A 22290-nucleotide genomic window follows, 5' to 3' on the forward strand; every position below is an offset into this window, starting at 1 on the left:
CTTTAATTGACCTTCTATGGAGAAAAGCGAGCAACGAACCACCAAGAACCACCACACGAGCCACCAAGGATGGCCGGCCGTATGGACGAGGGGAGGAGAGAGATAGTCGTGAGATAGAGAGAGGAATTAGGGTTTTGGGATTGGTTGCCTTGATGTCAAAATACACTGTGTGTGAATTATGACTGCTTCACTGCAACCCTAGGCATAAATCTTATTTATAGATCCTATCTCTAAATAAGAGCCCATGTCAAAAGCCCAAAACCTAATTCTCATCTAACTATGCTAGCCCAATCCATTTCATGATTAGTTAATTTCTCATGAGGCCCATTAGTGGGCCTCTTACTTGCTTAACCCAATACCCTTGTTGTGTGACCTCATTGGATCCATTCTAGTAGGCTTTGGACTATTTGACTAGCCCAAAGATCATTGATCATAGTCTAGCAATAGATAATGACGACCCAAAAGAACGAACTTATTATCTCCATAATAGTGATCCTTCATATATCTAGTAATTGCACTTATCGAAGACAGAACTCCTTCACTGCCATCCAAGCCTCTATTCTGCCTCATGTTTTGGTTATTTTGATTCTGCCTCATGTTTCTTTTGATATAAAATAACCAAGGAAAAACAAGAAAAGGGGAAGAGAAATCAAGTAAAACCAATATCAAATCAACAAAACAAGATAAACATATCTCAACAATCACCAAGATATATGAAATAGGGGTTCTTAATCAAAGCTAACACAAAGTAAAGCTAGTATTAAGGTGTAACCACAAAGATTACAAGGTAGCAATCACAAAGAAAGCAACTAATCACAAACATTATGGGTAGAGAGAGAAAGTCTCATTGATTACAAAATCAAGCAAAGTTCAAAATGAAATTAAGTGAAAAACATACTCAAAAGGAACTTAAATAGTCCGTACAAAACTGACTAAAAACGGGAAAAGGTTCGGCCGAACACTGCGTAGGTTCGGTCGAACTACTGGGTAGGTTCGGTCAGACTAAGGGTAGGTTCGGTCGAACTTCCCTGCTCATGGTTCGATCAAACTTTTGGAGTTTTACCACTCCTGCAAAAATGGTGAAATTTGGTTTGACACTGCCTAGGAGGTTCGGTCGGACATGCTTCGTCTCGGTCGCACCACCTAAGTTCGACCGAACCCGCTCCTTGCAACTGCCTGGACAACTCAACTTCAAACGTTCATAACTTTTTTGTTTCTTGCTCAAATTTGGCATGTGACCTGTTGATGGAAAGCTCTTGAACTCTAATTTCACCTCCAACTTGAATCACCTAAAAATTCTGTGTAACAAAGGAGATATGACTAAATGAAGTAGTTGCATCATATATTGATAAGCTTCTTCCCTCTCATCCTTGTTCCCATTGTTTATCTTTAACCATCAAATTCTAAAATCAAGACACAAGGATTATTTTATTCACCTAAGTCACTTCATAGCATAGAGAATTTATCCAAAAGTATATTGGAGCCATAAATGCCACCAACTGGATCATATAGTCACACAACTCGTAGTTTTCAAGGATGCTCCCGCATCATCTATTCTGTATGTTCTGCTTCATTGTTTTGTACCATCATGGTCTTGGATGGTACTGCCAATATGTGGCAGCACAGAAAGAACAGAACCATCTTGGGCTTGGATGGTACTTAATTTAATACTGATGGTACTTCAGTGTCTTATATTGTTGTGAATGGTATTATATTTGAGTCAGTCTTATGTTGCATAGTTGATTTGAAAGTTTACTTAGTAAAATTCAACCTTTTTGCTGTTAGGCCTGTTTGAGGAAAGAGAGATGTGGATTACTTGCTATGTTAAGGATGTCTTTTGCGTAGGAATGCTAACAAATCAAAGGGTTGAGAACATTAATAGCTTTTTTTATGGGTATATTAACACACATACTCGCGTTTGTGAATTTGCTCCTAACTATTGCAAGGCCATGGAAAGCCGTGCAAGGGATGAGCAGGATGTGGACGCGAACTCATCCCGGCATGTAAGGCCTTTGCTATTCGAATTCAGGTTGGAGCATAAATTTCAAAAAGTGTATACGAATGCAATGAGGTACAAAATTAGTGCAATCGAGTGGCATATGTGAACCTTGTTGAGCAAAAGAAGATGGTGTCACCTATTGAGGAAGAGCATGTTTTTTCAGATCGTGTTTGGATCTATTGCAAGAAAAAGAGGAGAGAATTTCCTTTGCAAAATAAGGAGCAAATTAGGTTGAAGGAGTACACAATTTTGTATACCAAAGATAAAAAAAGAGGTGTATTGTGATTGTTAGCACTTTGAATGTCATGGGATTGTTTATAGACACATAATTAAGGTGTTAGACATGAATGGTGTTACTGAGGTCCCTCCCATTTACATTCTAGATAGGTGGAGAAATTATATTACTAGGAAACATACCCTTACCAAAGTTGCTTACCATGATGTGTCCAAAACGGAAAGGTGATGAGAAATATTATAAGTTGATGTTAGCGCTCAAACCTGTTGTTATGCGTGCTTCAACATCCGAAGAAGCTGTTGAAGTGTTGATGAATATGATTCAGTCTATGAGCATAAAGGTTGATGAACTATAAGTGTTGGCTCAAAGTTCAAGACAAGGTTCTGGTGGTGATGAAAGGCCTAGTGGTGAAATGAAAATGGTGCAACAGGCTATTCCTCTAACTCCCAAAAATCCTAGCTCAGTTAACAAAGGGAGCACTGTATAACCAGAAGATACACCAAATTCTAAAGTGAAACATCCTGAACCTACCTCGAGGTAATAATAAAAAGGACAGGCCAAGAGCTTCTTGGTTTGTATCACTTGTAAAAAACAGGGTTTGAATAAGCAGGACAAGACATGTGGAGGCAAGAAGAAACAAGTTACAGGAAAAGGGACTGATTTGGATAATGGGATTGTACATACCTTCAGCTCGCAAAACGAGGTAAGTGTAGTGTCTTTGGTGTGGTGAGTGTATACTGATTAGATTACGGTCGCTGATTGCTGCGAATATGCTTACAGGTTCCTTTTCCTAATCCTTTTCCTAATATGTTTGTTGCTTAACAAATGGGTCCATATTTTCAACAGCAGGTGTACCAGCAGGTAATACCTTATGCTAATTGCTTTCTCCTTTTGTCTAATTTTTTTTTTGAACAACATCAAGCCTTAAAGTGGTGTGTTTGCTGCCAGGGCCAATATACAGTTTCAAGCTATGGGAGTGGCCCCTCAGCGTTCAACGAAAGGATTTTAGCGGGTGGAATTCACATGAATAACAAGCACACTAATTCAGTAAGACAGTAAGGTACTTGACTAACAACACGTACCGGGGCCAACTACATTTCCCTCCTCAAGGCCATGTATTCAACAACGGATTTTCCCCTAGCCTGTCCATACATCATTTGCAATAGGATTCAAATCATTCAATAATTAACTGATTTGTACAATAAAATCAGTACCTGTACTATATAATTGTTTAGATAAAGTAGTGTTTTGTTAAGAATACAACAAAAAATTATGTTTACATACCATTAAGAGTCAGGATGGTACCATTTTCCGAATTGGTTTCCACCAATATAGTCATAATGGTACCCTATGTTTCTTAACCTACCTATAAGACTGTAAATGGTATAGCTGAAGCAAAATATTTTGACAGCAATGTGACTTATTGCAATCTAAAAAAACTGTACTATGGATAATGTAATCCAATAAGATTCTCTTCACATATCCACTAAAGATATGTTATAATATGCTATGCATATACATTATTGACCTTATCCCACTAAAGATTATAGTTTTCCACTAAAGATTATAGTTTTCCACCAAATATTATATTTTTGCAAAAATGAAACAAAAATGTCGAACCAAATGTGAAAGAATAGACATTATGCTTAATGGAGGAATTTGTACCGGTGAAGTGATCGTAATATTCGGTGAATCTGGGGTGGGAAAAACCCAGATATGTCTGCAGATGCTGTTGAAGTGTCTTTTATATCTGGGGGATGGTGGTCTCTCTGGGTCATCGATATACATACAAGCATGTCCAGTTTTCCCGGCTCAACGACTACACAATCTTAATGTGCATTTGTGTCCTTTCCAATGTATTGATCAAAACCCACTTAGCTTGGTACATGTTAAAAAATTGATAATGTTGTGAACAGATATTTCTGGTTCTAAACCAAGTTGAGTTGATGGTGGTAAACTTCCATAAAGGATGTAGGCACACAAGGGTTGTTGTTCTTGGGATTCAATAGCGTATCTGTTCAGGCATGAGCACGACAGCACATATAAAGGTTTTATGGAGCGTAAACGAACATTACAGGCTGTAGCAAGGAAAATGAAAGAAATAGCAAGTAAGTATAATCTTGCGTTTATTGTGGTTAACGAGGTTATTGATGTGTTTGAAAACCAGGCTACTGGAGCGGTCGTAAGCACGTATAGTTCATGCCGAGAAATAAAGGCCTCACTTGGCACTTCGTGGGAATGTTTGATTCTGAACAAGATGTTTATTTCCAACCAGTACGACAATAACACTAAAGCATGATACCGCGAATTGATGGTCTTAAAGAACACAAATATCTCAATTCAAGGGCGGCGTTGTCCATTCTGTATCACTAGCGCGGACTTGGAATCTTAAATGGCGGTTGAACGTCATATTATGTTTATCTACATTGCATGTTTTGGTTTATACCAACATGACGGTTTGTTGGTATTCAGAATGTCATAAAATACTATTCTCGTTGTTAATGGGATAAGTTGTTATTGTAGTTTTTTATGGGAAAGCACTGTATTATATTAATGTACAAAATGCATAATTTTTAAAACATACATACTACCTTAGAGGTTTAATTACTCAGAGGACCATAAATAAACTAAGTTTAAAGAAAACATAATTTAAAACATGTCATTCAGCTATCATACCAATATGACCGCCACACATACCAACTAATAGGTTCATGGTATAATTACGGTACCATCAAAAGGTAGAGTAAAGTGTTACTTGGTTTGTTCTTGTAGAAATGGTTTTAAAGTATTACTTAGATTGTTCTTGTAGATATGTGTAACACCCCCGATTTACTAACTAATAATAAACAATAAATAAAAGAAAAATAGACAACCTTTAAATAAAATTGCAGAAGCATACACCTAAATCGGAGGTATACCGCCGAACTCAACAACCTGTCAAGTGTTAAGGCTTACAAAAATCCCAATAATTACAACCTAATAAATCTAAGTGAGCTATTTGTACTACTTTATAAATTAAACTTGTTATAACAAACTAATCGAAACACATGAGCTCCTTTAGCTACGATCATCACTGGATCAACCTGTTACTATTTTAACTGCTCACCATTATGGACAAATTCCAAAATAGATCGTCGCAGGGCCACCATAAGAAAAAGACATGGCTGCAAACATAAATAGCACAATAAAACAACACACACGTCAGCAAAAGCTGAGTAATCACCACGTGACAGAAAACAGAGTATAACAAAATAATAAACATTACTAGCTCAATTAAACAATGTAGTTCAAAACTGCATTACACATTGTACTGTTAAAATAACCTTTGTCAACTCAACCTCGAATAATATAGGAGTTTATAGGTACTACGCAGCGGAAATAATATGAATCATATTCATAAAGCACCTAAACCAAGAATCGCATGCATAACACATAATCATACCTTTGATGCGTGAATTCCATGAAGCTATTCGACAGGCAAATCAGGGAGAGAATAGAGCCCCAAGCGTTGCTCCTCTACTTAATCCACGAGATTCAAACAAGTTGTCCACCAATACTAGATTGGTCGAGTGATTGAGGAAAACTGCGATCACTACCTTTACGGACAACCGACCACCGCACGAACCACCACCACCACCACGAACCACCACCGGCGTGAGGAGGAGGAGACATTCGTGTGAGAGAGAGGAATATGAGAGGGTTGGGCTTCATGTTTGCTAATTAGGGTTTGATCAAATGATCAGTTAATTGCTTACATGCAAACCTAGGCACCTAGTCTATTTATAGTCCTATTATAATTAGACTAGGGCACGAAGCCCAAAAACCCCCTTCTAGTCCTCCATATGGCCAGCCACCTAGAGTGATGAGGCCCATGATGGGCCTCTGAAGGAGTTGTGTCTTCGATAAGTGCAATTACTAGATATATCAAGGATCACTATTATGGAGATAATAAGTTCATTCTCTTGGGGCGTCATCATCTGTTCCTAGACTATGAGAGATGATTTTTGGGCTAGTAAAATATTCCAAAGCCCGCTAGAATGATCCTATGAGGTCACACACAAAGGTATTGGGTTAAGCAAGTAAGAGGCCCATTAATGGGCCTTATGAGCATTTAACTAATCATGAATAGGATTGGGCTAGTGTAGTTTGATTGGGATTAGGAATTGGGCTTTGTCATGGAATTTTATTTAAGTAGTAGATGTGATCTATAAATAAGATTTATGCCTAGGTTTGATTAATTAAGCCACAATTAACTTATAGTGAATTGTGAATCAAGGCTACCAAATCCCAAAAACCCTAACCTCACTCTCTCTCTCTCTCACGGCACCCCCCCCCTTGGACTTGTGGCCGGCCACCCATAGTGGCGTTCGTGTTGGTTCGTGACTAGTTCGTTGTTCATACTTCTCCGTAGAAAGTTGATTGAAGAGTTCGATCGCGACTAAATAGCATTAGTGGAGGTTTTAATCTGTGCATGTGGACCAAGTAGAGGAATCACGTTTGAGGTTTTTTGTCTCCCTTGTTTTTGCTCGATTACTAGTGCAATCACGCTTTAAAGGTATAATTCTTACTCTTTATGTGTTATGCATGAGATCCTTGGTTTGGTGCTTTATGAATATGATTCATGTTTATTCCGCTGCGTAGTACCTATAATTCCTTACAGTGGTATCAGTTAGCCTCTTGCAATTACTATATTGAGTATTAATTTTTTGATAATCCACAATTTTAATTCAATTAGGAGGGAGAATAATTTAATTATGGGTCAATTATTATATTAAATGTGCTTTAACAATATAGAATCAGTAAAGTTGTTTAATATGCTCCAATATTGATCCAAAAATTGCCCTATATTACGAACCCCCCACCCTAATATTTCGAAATCATAAACCCTAATTTGTGAAATTTGTGTTTTTTGGTTTTGATTTAATTCGAAAGTTTTATGTTTAGAGAATTTAATCTATTTGATTTCATGTTAAATTATGAATTTTTCATGATCAACTTATTTAATTTAAAAGTTAAATTGAATTGGGATTAAATTCATGAAGAACCCTAATTTTGAAATTGAATATGATTTAATTTTAAAATTAGAAGGACCACACTAATTTAAATTTAATAAAATTGTTTTGTTTTAAATTAAAAATAAAAAAAGAGGGAATTAAGGTGCGGCAGCCGCAGCTGGGTGGCGCAGCCACGGCGACTGCCACACCGGCGGTGGTACAGGAGGGAGGGCAGACTAGGCAGGGGACGAGGAGGGGCAGCGCAGCAGTGCACCACCGTGTTGCGTGTGCTGCTGTTGTTGTTCGTGCGTCACTGTAGGGCAGTGTACACCGCAAGGTGTACGGCCACCGTGGCCGGCTTCGGCTGACCACACCACGGTGGCTGGCGCGTTTTTCAAAAAAAAATATTTTATTTTATTTTTGATAAAAATAAGTTTTCAAAATTAAAAAAAAAATGTTAAAAGATAAATTTTGATTTTGAAAAGATAATTAACAAAGTTAAAGTTGTTAATTTTGTTAAGATAGGATAATTATGGATCAAAAGATTCTATTTGGAAAATAATTGATTAAATAATATGATTATCCCATAATTATTTTAGGATATTAATTGATTTAAAATATGTGATTGACAAGTAATTAGGATAGAATTTCCTAAAAGTTAGGATAATCATGGAAAATAAATATGATTTATCTTCCATAATTAAAATAAGATTTGATTTTATCTCATACCTAAATTAAAATATATGATATTTTATAATTGGTTATTAATAATATATGATATTATCTAATTACAGTAATTAATTAAAATATGAGATATTTAGGAGCCATGTTTCCTTAAATGTGAACATTCAATGTTGTAGTTTAGGAAAGCATGATGAGTGATTTATTATATGGCCATTTTATAATATATGATGTTATTTATTGCTATATAGACTAGTATGACCCATAGATTCTAAATACGATCTGCGCATCGTGATGTATTTTTGTAATCTAAATACGGTCTGCGTATCGTTAAATATTTTTGTAATTTATTTTATTTAAGTAGTAGATAGAATAGAATAGTACTGCAAGTTGCAGTTAATCTAAGAAATCCATGGAGTGAAGGCCCAAAAGAGCAAGATGGATGAGATCCATGAAGGTCCAAGTGGGAGCTTTTTGCTTTATTAGTTTTCTTAGGATTAAGGGGCCATACAATGTCATGTTTTATGCATAAGTAGATTATGCATGTTAGATTTTATTTACGTTGTTTTATGATGCTTTAGAGTTCACTAAATAATCACAACATAGTAAATCTAGGTCCCGGTAATATTGAGGTTGCTTTTCCAATTAAAAACCCGATGAAACCTTCGATATTTATGATAGGTCATGCCTCAGCTGGGTGTCATACTATATCTTAGGGGAGTGAGGGTAAAGCACATTTTACAATTTTAATTGGTTATACTCAACAAAGTTACCTAAAGTGTTTAGAAACTTGAAGCTAAGGGTAATAATTAAACATGTGATGGGTAATTATTCAACCAAGAATTACATTGAGTTGTAATCACTAAAGAGTTCTCACCTTGAAAATGCAATACTTGATGGTAGGGCCTCAGTCCGGTCAATTATTGCACAAATAAAGGATCCTGGAATCATTCTATTCAATAGGGATCAATTAAATTGAATGAATGCTTTAGAGTTACCAGTTTTAAAATCGCTTATGGTACTTTAAATTTATTAAACATAATTATTGAATTTTGCCTCGTTTGTTTTTGTTTGTAGATAAATATATAACTTATACGACAACACTGTTTTACCAATGAAACTTAACTTAAGGCTTAATCTCAGAAAATTCAGGGATGGGAAAATGAGTTGAGAAAAGTTCTCACAAGCCATGGGCTTGAATCTCGTTTATATATTCTTGTTGAGAGCGAGTATACAGAAGGTTATAAAGCTGAAAGGCATGCTGAAATTGTTTCAGATGCAGAGAAAATCAGAAGACTCATTTTAGAATCTATTCCAATTTGTTGGAAAAGAAGATTCAGGCACTATGAGCTAACCAACTTGCATAAATGTCTTCGTGCTATCTATGGAGGTGGCATTGGGGCATTAGGAAGTGGAGGCTTCAAAGGTCATAATGTAAGAGAGGTCGTTAACTCGATCCCTCAGATTTACTATTCCTGGACTAACAGCGTTAGGTATGAGGCTTACACTGTTCATTGGAAGATAATGGCTAAGAAACTCATGCATGGTTAGTCAGTAAGGGCCTATGTCAAGGAACTGATTGAAATGTTCAATCAGATGGATGTCCTTGAGAAACCGATTGATGATGACTCTGCACATGATATTATCTTGTTCTCACTCCATGATGGTTTTGACATTGTCGGGCTATGATGAGGGGTCGTCGGTGACATTGATCAACCTTTTGCTTAACCATGTTGAGGAGTTCCTGAAAAGGAGAGGAAGCGAATGCTTCTTTTGCAGTAGTTGGCTGATGTGTCTATTTTATATAGTATTTTACCCCCGTCCCTTGGTCATAATTAGTAGTTGGTTGACTTTTGCAGGGAATTATACTTTTTAAGTATTTTTCCGAGATATTTTGGAGCAATCACGAACATTGGAGAAGCGCGACCAGATTTTATAGCCCAGGGCCGGTTAGAGCCATCAAACCGGTGATTAAGGGCTTGGTATGTGTGATACCGGGGCATTTGGACAGAGTATTCAAGAACCAAAGAGGAAACCCAGATTGGCCCGAAGAATTGGAGCCCAATCGTAATCCAAATAGTGGCCCAAGAGAGCCGCCCGGCAAAAAGGCTGACGCCCGGAGGCGCGCCCGGCCGGACAAGAGAAGCAAAGGCTAGCGCCCGAAGGCGCACCCGATCGGGCGGTGCCTCGCCCGATCGGGCGCGGGTATTTCTTAGGAGATGTTTAACGTAGTTTTAGTTTGTTTTAGTTTAGGATTTGTACGGAGTATAAATACTCCTCTGTAATACGATTTTAGTACTTCTTCTTCTCGTCTTTACTCTTTCTTTACTCTCTTAATTATTCTCTTAGAATTCTCTCTCTAAACCTTTGTTCTTAATCTACTCTTAATTCCAGATTACTTTTTGGTAACGATTTCTCTTCCCTTAATCTTAGTTGTTTATTTTATTCCTTTCATCATGATTTATTTTATTGCTTTGATTTGTTTAGTTTCTATTATGTGTGAGTAATTTTAATTCTAGGGTTTATGGCGATCTAATAAATAATATGAAGGGGTAATTTATTGTAGTTAATTATCAATGCTAGATTAATTTCCTATTGATTGATTTAATGCTCTGTGACTAGATTAGACTTATCTTTTATGCATGATTTTGACAATATTGATTCAAGATGCGAGAGATGAGAATTGATGTTTAGGTCTAGTTTCAATAGGCAGGTTAATTTATAAATGGTTAAGTCGAGATTCGAGAGATGAGATTTAATACCGATAAATTAATTGTGTGATTGTAATACGTAGCGAAAGCCCTTTACAATCTGGTTAATTGATGCATTGATGATTGACTATTATTGATTTTTGGTATTGCATGATAATTTCTTATTGAATTGTTTTAACGTTTTACAATTGCGGCTTGTAAAAGTATAGCAATATTAAATTGATGAATCGAGCAGATGTTAATTTGATATTAAAAGCTATTTTCAATAAGAACTTAGATCTAGTAAATTGTGAGAGCCTGTTAGATCTATGTTGATTAATAAATTGCGAGAGCATGTTAATCGTGTTATTTATGCAATGTCAATGATTGATTACTATGTTTTACTCTAGAGTATTATTTATTGGTGAACATATGCCCTAGATCCTTTTATATATTGTTTTCTCCTTATTCCTATTCTTTGTAGTTTAGTTTCATACTCAAATATATATATTGGTTACTTAGATAATTTAGATTATAATAATTAATTAGGAGTAAAAAGACTTGTTTCCGTGTGGAGATCGACCCTACTTCCCTATCTACTTTAGTTAGAGGACTTAGAAATTATTTTTTATTAGGGGATACGACTTTACCCTGTCATTGGCCCTGCCATACACCAGGGTGTCCCTATTATACACCAGTGGAAATAGAACGTAAAGAGTTCTTGATGTTTGTGTTGTAGAAATTAATCTTACTTCATCTTCCACTTGGCAATTTGATACCAACTGTGGTGCTCACATCGTTAATAACGTGCAGGGCTTGAGAGAGAGTAAGAAGTTAGCCAAAGAGAAAGTAACGCTTCGAGTAGGAAATGGAGCAAAAGTTGTTGCACTTGCTATTGGAAGTTATCACTTGATACTTCCATTGGGACTTATTTTGGTGCTTAATAACTGTTATTATGTACCAACAATAACTAAAAACATTATTTCAATTCCTGTTTTAAATTATGAAGGATTTTCATTTGAAATAAGAGACAAATGTTGTTTTATTTCTAAAGAAAATATGTTATTTGCTAACGCAAAGTTAATTAATGGTTTGTATGTCTTAGAATATACAACTCACGTCTACAACATTGATCATAAAAAGCAAAGAACAGATGGTTCAAACCCAACTTACCTATGGCATTGTAGGCTTGGTCACATCGACCAAAAGCGCATCCAGAAATTACATAAGGATGGACTCCTTTCTTCTTTTGATTATGAATCATTTGAAAATTGTGAGTCATGCTTGCTTGGGAAAATGACTAAGTCACCCTTCACGAGTATAGGTGAAAGATCCAGCTAGTGACCTTTTGGGACTCATACATACAGATGTGTGTGGACCAATGAGTTCAAAAGCAAGGGGTGGATTTAATTACTTCATTACTTTTACTGATGATTTAAGTAGATATGGTTATATTTACTTGATGAAGAACAAGTTGTAATTCTTTGAAAAGTTCAAAGAATTCCAAAATGGTGTACAAAACCAACTTGGGAAAATAATTAAGGCATTACGATCTAATCGTGGTGGTGAATATTTGACCCAAGAATTTGATGAACATCTGATTAATTGTGGAATACTTTCATAGTTAACTCCTCCAAGAATGCCACAGTTGAATGGTGTGTCAGAAAGGAGGAATAGGACCTTACTAGATATGGTTCGGTTCATGATGAGCTTTACTGATCTTCACATATCGTTCTGGGGATATGCATTAGAAGCAGCTGCGAGAATACTAAACAGAAGCCCGTCCAAAGCTGTAGAAAAGACTCCATATGAGATATGGAATGGAAGAGCTCCAAGGTTTTCTTTTCTCAAGATTTGGGGATGTGAAGCCTATGTAAAACGTTTACAAGGTAATAAACTACACCCTAAATCAGACAAGTATTTCTTTGTGGGCTATCCAAAAGAAACAAGAGGGTATTACTTCTACAATCACGAAGATAAAATAGTGTTTGTTGCTCGTGATGGTGTCTTTCTAGAAAAGGAATTCCTCTCTAAAAAGCCAAGTGGGAGTAAAGTGATTCTCGAAAAAATTCGAGACAAGCAACAAATGGATGTGGATAACACCACATCAAAGGCAAGGGCGCATGACTCGATTAATCATGCGTCGGAGCAAGCTAATTCGACTAGCGAGACTCCTATCGTCCCACTTGAATCTAATTCATGCGAAAATCAAGGAGTTGGAGAGAATATATCTATTGTTGCTCCTACCCCACGTAGGTCTACCAAAATCAGAAACAAACAGTTTGTTGAGATTCTGATAACTGAGGATTCTGAAATCTTCTTATTGGAGAATGAGGAATCTACAACCTACAAGCAAGCTTTGGCGAGCCCCAACTCAGATAAATGGCTTGAGGTCATGAAGTCCGAAATGGAATCGATGTCTGAAAATGAAGTGTGGACCCTAGTTGACTTGCCTGATGGGGTAAAACCTATTGTTTGCAAATGGATTTACAAGATTAAAACGGACAAGGATGGAAAGTCCTACATCCATAAAGCAAGATTGGTTGTGAAAGGATACAGACAGATTCATGATATTGACTATGATGAAACCTTTTCCCCAGTAGCCATGCTTAAGTCCATTCAGATTATTCTAGCGATTGCTGCATTTTTCTATTACGAAATTTGGTAGATGGATGTCAAAACCGCCTTCTTGAATGGGTTCTTGACGGAGGAAGTGTATATGACACAACCTGAGGGTTTTGAAGATCCTGAAAATCCTAGAAAGGTATGCAAACTTCAGATATCTATTTATGGATTAAAGCAAGTGTAGGGAATAAATTTCAAACATTAAACCCCTAGCTTGAACCCCACTGTGATCATACACTAAAGTACGGTGGCGTCCAAAAGAGAAGAAGATAGAGCAAAAGAGTCGCCAACAAGTTTTAGGAACTTGTAAACCGTTCATAGGATGAAGGTTACACCACTTAACGATCCAAGAGATCGTCAACTCCATAAGGTCTAGAACCAAATAAGGGTTCGGGGATGAAGATACAAATCCAACCTAAAAGAGATTGAACTTGTCATAATAATAGGCCTCTACTTTATTCTGATCGTATTCATGTGCGCTTTCTAATTAACATGCAATCAATAGGTTAACCCTAAACCTGTTTAATCTATGTTGGTTGAATATTAATGCACAAATAAATCTATTATTAGCGATCACTTGAATTATAATCAAATTAACCCTAACAAGATTTTATTAATTATCTTATTAAGCGTGATTACAAGTACCAAATTCCCTCTAAACATGCATAAAAGACGTGATCAAGCAATAACAATAAATATCAAGCAACATAATAAATAATCGATCATTATAATAATCATAATAATAATAATCATAATAACAATAATTATAGCAATAATATCATTATAAATAAAATAATCATCATCAAAATAATAATAATAATAATATTTATAATCATCATAAATTATAACAATTATAATCATAATCATAATCATGTTAATATTAAAACATAATAATAGCAAGATACTAGGCATGATACTAACAAGATTAATAACAAACCCTAGCATGTCACTAAGCAATAAAGATCAAATCTTTAGCCCTAACATGATACTAACATGAATAAATATTAGAAAAAATATAGGAAGCATCGTAACAATCATATTTAATATTAAAATTACCCTAGACATGATACTAGGAATATCATAATAACAATATAAACATGATTTCTACATCATAATATCAATTAATCAATTAAAGCACTTACTTTGATGTCTCGTACCTCTTTCTAATAACAAAACACACACGTTAGTAACTTCAAGGAAAATAATAAACAAACAATTAAATTAAATAATTGAAAGAGAGATTTGGGACCAAACCCTCAGAAATCAAATCTTTCACGTTTAGGGCGAAGGCAACTTCGAATTTGGCTAGGTGTTTCTAAATATTGTGAATGCGGAATTTCGTATTAAAAAAGCAAGTTTTAGAGAAAAGAGAAAGAGAGAGATGAATGATTAAGAGAATTAATTGAATGAAAACTGATTGTAGGCGAATGCTAATTAAAACTGATTATTGATGATAATTCGTGAGAATTGGTGAATGAAAACGGAGTTTTACGACATTATTTATAGAGAAAATCAGCCAAAAAGATAAAATATCAAAACAGAGCACTTGGCGCACGCAAAACGAGATTGGCGCACGCAAAACAGAGCTGGCGCCAGGCCTGGTTCTAGGCGCCAATACCTGGAGTCAGGCGCCAGGCCTGTTTTTGACGCGTTTTCGATAATCAGATAAGTTTGTCGTACTGGAGGATAAAATCGTATCTTTTCCTCGAAAATGCTTTTTGATTTTAATTAAAACTCTGAAAAGTCAACAAAAGTCAATTTATCAATGCTAATTGAATTAGGAATGAAAAGAACTTTCTAGAAGAATCTAGAAGACTAAAACCATTCCTAATTTCATTAGGAATGATAAATCATATTAGGCCCTCCCCTAGATCATTGGGTCGTACATAAGGTTCAAACCGGGCCCAGTTTGGTAAATTGGCCATAACTTCCTCAATATTCATCGGAATCGGGCTTATAATATATCGTTGGAAAGTTCTTGTCAAGCCCCATTCAACTACACTACTATTGGACCCATATCATGGACCAACCAAACTAGATTGACTGTTTTCTTAAAATAAGTTTTCAAAAACAGAGAGAAAAGAAAAGAAATTAAAAATTATCCGCAACACTAGACTTTCCACACTTTCGCTTCATTCGATTATGATTCGACGTGAAAGGTACTCATCACCGGGTTTAGTTTTGGGGAGACACAAATGGGTGTCTACAGCAAGCATCCAGGAGTTGTATTCTTCATTTTGATGAAGCAATCAAACAGTTTGATTTTCTCAAAAGTGAAGAGGAACCTTGTGTATACAAGAAGTCTAGTGGGAGCAGCATAGTTTTCCTAGTCCTATATGTGGATGACATACTACTCATGGGAAATGACATACTAATGCTTGAGTCAGTCAAGGAATGGTTAAAGAGTTGTTTTTCCATGAAAGACTTGGGTAATGCTGAGTACATTTTGGGAATCAAGATCCAACGAGACAGGTCTCGAAGGATGATTGGACTAAGTTAAGAGACTTATATCGATAAGGTTCTTGACAGGTTCGAGATGACAAACTCCAAGACAGGATTTCTCCCCATGTCCCATGGCATTACGCTCAATAAATCTCAATGTTCGGTTATGCCGGATGAGATGAGACATATGGCTATCACTCCTTATCCTTCTGCAATAGGATCAATAATGTATGCCATGATTTGTACAAGGCCAGATGTTGCATTAACTCTAAGCATGTGTAGCAGGTTTCTGGAAAATCCAGGTGATGCACACTGGATAGCTGCCAAGAACATCCTTAAGTACTTGAGAAGAACGAAAGGAATGTTTCTAGTATATGGTGGCGAAGATGAGTTGGTTGTCAAAGGTTATACGGATGCGAGTTTCCAAACAGACAGAGATGACTTTAGATCACAGTCTGGGTACATTTTCTTTCTGAATGGAGGAGTAGTGAGCTGGAAGAGTTTAAAGCAGAGCACTATCGCAGACTCTACAACAAAATCAGAATATTTGGCTGCAGTTGAAGCAGCCAAAGAAGCAGTTTGGATAAAGAAGTTCCTAACTGAGCTGGATATCATACCAAGTGCTCAAAAGGGAATCGAGTTGTATTGTGACAACAATGGCACCATTACTCAATCAAAGGAGCCTAGGTCACACTTCAAATCCAAACATGTTGAGAGGAAGTATCACCTCATTCGAGAGATCGTTAACAGAGGAGATGTGAAGATGTGCAAAGTTCATACGGATGAGAATATCGTTGATCCACTTACTAAACCCCTTCCACTACCTAAGCATGAGAAACATGCTAGTGAAGCTGGATTGAAGCAAATGATGTAATTAGAAGTTGTATTTATTTTTGGAGAAAAATAAGTTACATATGTAATACATTCATTTGCAGAATTATGTTTTATCAGTAAATTTTTTTATTTCTCTTATTTAATCGTGGTTTTAATATTAAATAAAATGTCCAAAATAATTATGGATTGATGGGCTCATCAGGTTGATGACCTGGTGAATAGGTGAACTAAATTCATACATTATTTAAGTTCCTAATTCGGAATCATTAAACTGGACATAAATGATTTCTAATAATGGACTAGCATGTAAGATTGATTGGATAGCGCAGTTTCATGGGCTATAGGAGCGTAGTGAAGCTCGGTCAATCATATGAATATGCATGAATGATGCATGATCGAACTATAAGCCTACTTTGAAGTTCAAGTAAGCTTCCGGATATATTAGTGGATTCCTTTGACATGAGTGGAACATTGATTTCATTTAATTGATGTTATGGTTGTGGTACACTCAAACGTCTGCCCGTAACTAGAGATTATAAAGGGTGTTTCCCGGTTATTTCAGAAGTTGAGTGGGAGCTTTGGTTGCCACAAGATTGAATAGAGTCTACCTATTAAATAGGAATGTGTCTTGGCCCCTTGAAGAGGGAGAATTCAGAAAAATGCATGGACGTGCTCAAATGCATTACATAGTAATCATTTGTTCTGTGAATCTCACTCAGTTTTTCAAGAAAAGATTTGTAGACTAATATGATCAAGACATGAGATGCAATCATATTATCAAATCGACACACATTGACTTAAGGAATTTGAATATTGCGCACATGTCTCAGACAAGTGGGAGATTGAAGGAGTTGTGTCTTCGATAAGTGCAATTACTAGATATATCAAGGATCACTATTATGGAGATAATAAGTTCATTCTCTTGGGGCGTCATCATCTGTTGCTAGACTATTAGATATGATCTTTGGGCTAGTAAAATAGTCCAAAGCCCGCTAGAATGGATCCTATGAGGTCACACACAAAGGTATTGGGTTAAGCAAGTAAGAGGCCCATTAATGGGCCTTATGAGAATTTAACTAATCATGAATAGGATTGGGCTAGTGTAGTTTGATTGGGATTAGGAATTGGGCTTTGTCATGGAATTTTATTTAAGTAGTAGATGTGATCTATAAATAAGATTTATGCCTAGGGTTGATTAATTAAGCCACAATTAACTTATAGTGAATTGTGAATCAAGGCTACCAAATCCCAAAAACCCTAACCTCACTCTCTCTCTCTCTCACGGCACCCCCCCCCCCCCTTGGACTTGTGGCCGGCCACCCATAGTGGCGTTCGTGTTGGTTCGTGACTAGTTCGTTGTTCATACTTCTCCGTAGAAAGTTGATTGAAGAGTTCGATCGCGACTAACTAGCATTAGTGGAGGTCTTAATATATGCTTGTGGACCAAGTAGAGGAATCACGTTTGAGTTTCTTTGTCTCCCTTGTTCTTGCTCGATTACTAGTGGAATCACGCTTCAAAGATATAATTCTTACTCTTTATGTGTTATGCATGAGATCCTTGGTTTGATGCTTTATGAATATGATTCATGTTTATTCCGCTGCGTAGTACCTATAATTCCCTACAGCCTCGTCCTCTAATGCTCGATCTAGCCCCTTTGTGTGACCTTATAGGATCTGTCCAATTAGGCTTTGGGCTATTTTACAAGTCCAAAGATCGTTAGTACCTCTACCTATGGCAAAACGACGAACCAAATGTACGAACTTAATTATCTCCATAATTTGATCCATTTATATATCTAGTATGTAATCACACACGACAAAGACATAACTCCTTCAAATCCATCAATCAATTAACTCATAGACAATAAGTGTGTCATGCTCTTTGTTTAATACCTAGCCTTGGACATGGGTAATTCGAATAAATAAACCAACAAGTATAAAAACTTGAATACTCTCAATAACTAGAAAACACCTTGAACCAGACCACATACGGGCCAATCCCATTGTGGGGGACCATAAAAAATAAATAAAGATTGTACCTCATTCTTAACTCATGATTATCATCTCCTTACCAACATGCCAAGGACTAAGGTCTACAACGCCGAGCTTCAAACCAAGAAAAAAATTATAATCATTCTCAACCTTTTTGATCTCATACATCGATCAAATAATCATTCACATCATAATAAATAGTATCTCAATAATGGCATAGGTTCCCAAATAACATAATAATTCAATTCAAAACATCTCAACTCTTATAGGACAATAAAACTAGCTAATACCCAAATATAATCAAATGTCAACCCAATATAATAATACTCTTCATTAGCAACCCTAAAACCTAAACAAAACCATGCTCCCTATTGCAAAAACATTTTTTAAAAAAAAAATCCCTAGAAAATAACTCAATCAATCAATACCACAAAAATAATACGGCAATTAGAATCATATTATACCATACACTAATCATGTATATATATAAATCATGATCATATATAATTCATAAATTATAAAATTTACACTACATAACAATACAGAGTACAATTAGTACTAACAATTTATAATCAAACAAATCCAAATATCAATTAAGTTCGTGTGATTACCTTTCAACAAAACAACAAGACTTGGTAGATAAACGAAAGGATGGGAAATTACGAGCATGTATTTACTGTGTCATTTGCTAGTTTTGATAGGAGGAGGATTTTATAGGTGGAGTTATATTAATACCCCACCCGTAAAAATTGAAAAAGAAAAAGGAGGATAATGATGATTATGATGTTAAATGATCCAAAAGTATTTTGTATAAGCTGATCAATTTAATTAAGGCTATAATAATGATTCATCACTAATTAAATAGGTGTTGATAATCGGAAGAATTAAAGACTTAAAAATCAAGGAACAAGGGTAACCTCACAACATCACATAATTCATGAACGAAATAAAAACGAAGGCAACGTTTTTATAGATTCTAAAGTTGCACAGCAATATAAATATCAAAATATAGTTTTAGAGTTTAAAATATCTTTAAAATTTAGAGTCCTATTTAAAATAAAATAGGGTTAACAATGTTTTATCATTTACAAAATTATACCTAAAAGAAATTACCAAAATAATTATTTAATAAATATACGGGTATTACAATCTACCCTCCTTAAAACAAATATGCATGTATATTTATACGGGTATTACAATCTACCCTCCTTAAAAAAATTACCAAAACAATTATGCAATACATTTATCTGAATAATTCAAATTGTAGTTTTGTATGAATAATACCCCCTAAATGCCGGTTATAAAGTGGATTGCTAAACACCGCCAATAAAAACGATCATCACCGCCAACATTTTGTGTGAATGGACAATCGTACCCTTACTAATCACCACCCCTTACCCTCCCGGCAACCCAAAACCCCTTCCGATCGGCGATGAACACCACCACCCTGCAGCGACCCATCACACCCTCCTCTATGACAACCCACCACCTTCCCTCACCGGCAGGAAGGTGGCGGTTTAAATTTTTTTTATTTCAGGCAATCGCGATAACCAAACCCAAAATCGGTTACCGTGCATGGTAACGGTTTTGGGCTCCGGTTATCGAGCACGGTAACCGATTTTGGGCTCCGATTACCACGCACGGTAACCGATTTTTTGGCTCCAGTTACAAAGCACCTTAACCGGTTCCATGGTAACTGGAGCCCAAAACCATTTATCGTGACCGGTAACCGGTTTTGGGCTCCGGTTGGTACGATTGCTAGGAAAAAAAACCACCACCTTTCCGCTAAAGAGGGAAGGAGGTGGGTTGTCTTTGAGGGGGATGTGGTGGGTCGCTAGTCAAGGTAGTGACGTAATGTTAGTGGTCGTCGTCGTCGCCGGTCAATGTGGTGGTGGTGTTAGTCGTCAATTGGGGTGGTGGTATCAAGGTATTAGTGATTGGTGGCAAGAGGGAAGATAGTGGTGAAGTACTAAGGGTATGGTTGTCCATTTAAAAATAAATGTTGACGGTTTTGATCATTTTGGATGGCGATATTTAACACCCCTCTGTAATATAATAGAGATCAAGTTATGAACTGTGCATTTAATTAGCTATATTATTTTATGTCAAATTCTTCAAAAATTCTAAACAAATAAGCATATATTAATGGAGGAAGAATTTGTACATAATATTGGATTATTTAGACTAATATGTACTCCGTATTTTAGAAATTTTGAGTTGTAGGTAATACTTTAACAATTAAAGTATATGCATGTTCTAATATTTTGTCATTTTTGTCTAACTAAGCGAATTTTATTTGTCCCCTCGATTTTAGATTCGGTGTCACATACAATTAATTCACGAATTTAAGCAATAGTACTTACTCTCCATAATAGACTAAATTTGACATACATTTTCCAATTTTAAACAAATATAACAAATTTCCAACTAGTAAAACTTCAATCAGACACAAAAAGGCCGATTTGCCAAGTAAAAACCCTTAATTGCCAAATTGTTCAGAAAGTGAAACCCTAAAAAACCCAAAATTGGGGATAACACAAACAATTTTCAACTACTGATACAACACAAACAAATTTCAACAAGTGATACAACACAAGCAAATTTCAACAACTGATACAAAACAAAATATCATTTCAAAAATTAAACAAAAGGGTTCAGACTTACATCCTCATCGTCACTACCTTCCAACGTCGCGAGCAAACAAAACCACCAACGCTTGATTAGACAACGCTACAGATCTTCAAAATTTGCATGACTACAAAAACAAATGATGCGAAATTGTCTTGCTCTTAGCGGTTTTTACTTTGCTCCTCTCTCTCTCCCTCTTTGAAGCAAAATGGGTTTCTTTCTCCTCTCCTTGCAGAAATAGTGGACTTTATTTTCAAATTTAATTAACATTTTTTTGCATAAAGTAATATAAGTAGTGGGTTTTTTTTTCAGTAAAGTAATAGAAAAGGTGTGGACCAAACCCTTTTCAGATGAAAAATTTTGTTTTCCTTTTATACCCCTAAGTTGAGTCTAAGAGGCCTCAACTTTGTTGAGGTTGAGAATTTCAAGGGTGTTTGGTATGTAAGATTATGAGGTGGAAATAAGATTATTATTCCCAAGTCTCAATAAAACCATGTTTGTTTGAAGGGAAAGTTTAGGGGGTGGGAATAAGCTTGGGAATATTTACCCTCTATTCCCACCATTTTATTCCCTATGGAATTCTCTTGCTAAGTAAAAGATATAATTACCTTCAACTTAATAATGCATAACAAATTTGAGTCTTTGAGATTCAAAACATTAAGGATAAAATAATAATTTTGGCCTTAAATTCTAATTTTATTCCCACTTATATGCCAAACAAGAGATTAAGAACACTTGTACTACCTCCATTAACTTTTAGTTGCAACTTTGGGGTATTATTTGTAAGACATAAAATATACCAATGTTGCAACTAAAAGTTAACGGAGATAATATTTGAATTTCCACCAATAAAAGTTGGCTCAAGTGGTAAGCAATATGATGTCAGTTAAGGGAGTTCTTGGGTTCAAACCTTACCGTATGCAGATGCCAGGTATACTACCCGAGTCATATACGAATGCAGTCATAGCTAAACTTTAGTGAAACGGGTGGGCATCCTAAAAAGTACTCCCTCCGTTTTAAAATACTTGCTCCATTTCTCCATGCACGGAGTTTTAGGAGAAATTGGAGAAAATAATAATATACGGAGGTAGTGGGGTAGGTGAAGAATAATAAATTGTAAAAAGCAAAAGTAGTGAAGAGGATTGGAGGTGAGAGAATATGTAAAAGATT

At 35.9% G+C, this 22290-nt stretch overlaps 1 long non-coding RNA gene across 1 annotated transcript; it reads right to left on the reverse strand.

Annotated features, from left to right (window-relative positions):
* Window positions 1–4947: 4947 nt before the first annotated feature.
* LOC110690214 lies at window positions 4948–21574 on the reverse strand. Its single transcript, XR_002505040.1, has 4 exons — window positions 21157–21574; window positions 18540–18606; window positions 14367–14387; window positions 4948–5398 (listed from the first exon to the last, which is right to left on the reverse strand). It is a non-coding gene; the product is annotated as an uncharacterized LOC110690214 (long non-coding RNA).
* Between the last annotated feature and the right edge of the window lie 716 nt (window positions 21575–22290).

Source organism: Chenopodium quinoa, unplaced genomic scaffold (assembly GCF_001683475.1).
Source record: "Chenopodium quinoa cultivar QQ74 unplaced genomic scaffold, ASM168347v1, whole genome shotgun sequence".
NCBI classification, from domain to species: Eukaryota; Viridiplantae; Streptophyta; class Magnoliopsida; order Caryophyllales; family Amaranthaceae; genus Chenopodium; species Chenopodium quinoa.